Raw genomic sequence first — 4189 nt, 5'->3', positions numbered from 1 at the left:
ATCTGACAAGATAGTAGTTTTCCGAAAGAGGACATAATGTCGAAACCTTTGAATCGCTTGAACAGCTGCAAGCGCTAGTTTTTCAACATAAGAATATTTACTTTCTGTATCATTCAAGTTTTTACTTAAATAATATATAGGATGTTCAATTCCATCGACTTCTTGAATTAAACCATTGCAATGGTCGTATCTGCTGCAGCCAGATACAGGTTAAAATCTCTTTGATAGTCCGGGGCGTACATTAATGATGCTTTTACTAGACAATCTTTCAGAGCATCAAAGGAAGCTTGCGCCACTTGGTCCCAGACAAAAGGTACATCCTTTTTCAAAAGACGAGTATAACCCTTAGCAAGTTCTGCGTAATTTGGAATGAACCTCCTCAGAAAGTTTGCTTTCCCTTGGAGTTTCTGAATCTGAAGCAAGTTTGAAGGTGGAGGCAAATTAATGATTGCCTGAACCTTACAGGGGTCGAGACGAATCCCATCCTTAGAGACTACAAAGCCAAGTAAACGACCAGAACCGACGCAAAACACACATTTTTGCGGATTGAGTCTTATCTTGTAGTGTCGGCAACGTAGAAATATCGCTCTTAAATGCTGCGGATGATCAGTTCGCTTTCGCGAATGAGCCGGAAGATCGTCGAGATAAGGTTGAACAATGTTCTTGATGTCATGGAAGGCATAATTTATTGCCCTCTAAAACGTCGCCCCTGCGTTCTTTAAACCAAAGGGTAATTTTCGATAAGCGAATGTGCCCCACGGACAAATAAATGCAGTCTTTGACTGGTCCTGTGCGCGGATATTTATTTGATTATACCCGGAAAATCCATCCATAAATGAAAAGATTTCACATCCGGCACATTCATCAATTATCTGGTCGATGAAGGGTGTAGGGTAGTTGTCCTTCGGACAAGCTTGGTTTACATCCCTATAGTCGACACACACTCTAATCGTCCCTTGTTTTTTCATAACAGGGACAATATTCGATACCCAATCGGTTAGAGGAACCGGGTAGATGAATCCAGCATGGAGAAGTTTTTCAACTTCTGCCTTAATGGCCGCGGCTTTCTTGGGGTGCACCTGCCGAAGTTGTTGTCTTACTGGTTTGACATCAGGATACATTTTAATTTCATGTTCAACAATACTCGAGTCAATGCCTGGCATTTCATCATATGACCAAGCAAAGACATCTCTAAATTCGCGGAAAAGAGCGTTATATATTTCCAGTTCTGAAGGGGAACAACCTTTGCCGACATAAATATTCTCTACAATATCTGTCTTGGTCGAGATATTTATGGCTATGGTCTCTTCAATATTGGATAGGTTTCGCTCGGAATCCACCGTATTTACAGTATTTGTTAGGAATTCAAATACTGAGGGGTGATAAAGGTCGCTTTGAGTATCTTCTTCATATTCCGGAAGAAGGGAACGATGGTGGTGATCATTCCATGGTGCCCCCTCAATCATCATTGATTGTAAGATTCCTTCATCAGTCCCATGTACTTTCGACCAAGGATCTAATGGGGTTCCATATTCTCTAGACCTATCTACCCAAACGCTTGACGAGCGTTGATTTGGGCTCGCCTCCCATGCTTGAAACATTGATTGCTACAATATTTCTAAATGGCTTGGGGACAAAACCATTGCATGATCCATGTTGACCTTCGTGGAAGATATCATGTTGCAGGTCGCTACAAACGGTATATTTCCCATATAAATAGGAGGTGGTAGCGCGAAAGTTCCCATCAATGTGGGGTCTTTCAATAATCCTACTTCGATATCTTGAATCGAATGGTTACTCTCATGGATCATGGGAATGCTTCCTGTAACTTGTGAACCATTAGGGAGGAAGTTCTGGTGGTCGACGACCGTTATCCCTCCTTCAAATGGGAATGCGATCTTCCTAAAATAAGTCGACACAACAGCTGCCATGGCATAAATCCATGGTCTACCCAGTAGGATGTTATAGTCAAGATTTCCATCAATGACCTCAACATCAATTTCTACTGTTTTTCCTCCTAGTTCAACTTTCAAGTTGTTAAGGATACCGTAAGGGGTATAAGTCCTTCCGTCGAAAGCTTTTAATGTCGTCGATGATCGGGACAAGGTTGGAGATCCTAAAGTTTTCCAGCATCTCATCGACATAATACATGTCGATGCCCCCTCATCAATAATTGTTCTGTGAATAGTTTTGTTGAGGGCTTTCACTTGAATAAGGAAAGCTAGTTGAGCTGGTAACTGAGGATCATATCCCTTGTGATCAAAGGATACAAGATTGGAATCCTTAGGATCAATCCCACCAATTGCTGATAACAACGCCTGCCTTTGGGTTGGACAATTTTGTACTACTTCAAGAGTCGACATAGCGGATGGCGATTGTGCCAAATCTTCCACTATGTTATAATGCTGCGCCGCTCTGGCGCGAGGATTAAATGTCGACTTGTGTACTACACCCTTTGACGGTTTTATTGTTAATTCAGGGATGATGGGTGGTACAACTTCTTCCGAAGTTGTTGTCGAACTACTTGGTTGATCTTTACCTTTTTCGTTCGACAGCTGAGGATTCCCATAATCTTTGTTCCTTGTCGAGATCAAAGCATCATTTTGCTGTTTTGAAGCCGACAACATGAGTACTTGCGACGGGGAAGCATTTCCACTATCAACCAGATTTTGACCTAGGTTGGGAAATGGATAAGTTAACACAGCTGAGGTTTGGGAACTTTTAAAGAACCTCTTTAACTCAGCTTTGAATGGGCAATTCTTTGTGTAATGATCCTCTTCATCACATATTTGACATGGATAAATTTGTTTCCCTTGCCCAGGAGGGTTTGAAGAATTTTTCCTAGGCGATGATTCACCTTGTTTTTTCTTTTTCCCTTTGTTTTGTTTCTTCTTGCTTCCTGGTTGATTGGTTTCTTTGCCTTTATCTTCTGATACGGCATTTACTTCCGAAGCAAGAATTTATCCTTTTGCATTTTGATCCGAATTCTTATGGGCTTTCTTTGACAAAGCCTTTATCGATTTCGTGTTTGCTGTGCCAATCACGCCATCACCAGCATGAGAGTCATTATTTGATTTAGGAGGGGGAGGAATTGAAAGTTCCGGTCTAGGGGCGTCAGGTATTTTGTCGTAGAGCGTGCCGGACTGAGTATAAACTAAGTCCAAGTATTGTGCACGAGCAATAACTTGCTCCTCTGTTACGACTCCCCCCTTGGCCACATCTTCCGTAATAGCCGGAAGTAATGACTTTATGAACCATTCAGCTAATAGCTGATCGGGAACATATGTTTTCACCATCCTACGACGACGACGCCACTCATGTATATGATCAGATATATGGGTGGCAGTTGTCTGTTTGAAGTTGGTTAATATTTTTGTTCCCGTTTCATACCTTATTGGTAATTGAAAATGGGTTAAGAAAGTCGTGGCTAGGGAACTAAAATTGTCGAAAGAGGCTCTTGGAAATTCAATATACCATTTAGCCGATGGACCTGTCAATGTCCTCTGAAAAAGGCGAAGCCTTATCGAATCGTCATTTAGGATGTTCGACGAACACCACAGATGAAAAGTCATCACGTGATTTGATGGGTCTTCACCTGGATTTCCATTGAATTTAGGAATGTCAGATGGAAGTTTATGAGGAATCGCTGGCCACCAAGGGGCATAAGCAATCGGATCGTTGGTTAACCGGTGTAGATCAGGTAACTCTAAAGTCGCCACGAATGGTAACTGTTGATTCAGGTTAGGCGAAGCATAACCAGGGTACGATGGAATCGCTTGAGCAGTGGGCCTTTGCATACCAGCATAATGTAATTGATGTTGGTATGATTGATACGGTTGGTGGACTTGACCACTGTAAAGTGGTTGATTTTGACCATTTTGGATATACGGTTGTCCACTATTCGCAAAGATCTGCTGCTCAGAACCTTGGTACACTTGTTGGAATTGCGGTTGTTGGTATTGCACAAGCCATGGTTGTGAAGCCATGTTCTGTTGTGCTATGCTAACCGTTGGACCAAGGTGTGGGGTAATTGTACCCGTTTGTACTTGTGTCGCCCCCCCAGTTGGCGATTGTGGTTGTGACCCATGATCAAGTGGTTGTTGCATTACAACCTGAGAAATCTGAGGTTGACATGCAACAGGTATCGCTTGAACTTGTGACATTGTTACAATAGCCGGTGTGGTTGGGA

Source organism: Pinus tabuliformis, chromosome 1_1 (assembly GCF_031772625.1).
Source record: "Pinus tabuliformis cultivar Carrire ecotype Pingquan chromosome 1_1, CPIR1, whole genome shotgun sequence".
Taxonomy (NCBI): Eukaryota; Viridiplantae; Streptophyta; class Pinopsida; order Pinales; family Pinaceae; genus Pinus; species Pinus tabuliformis.
The sequence above is the reverse complement of the archived record's forward strand: the minus strand, read 5'-3'. Positions refer to the sequence as shown.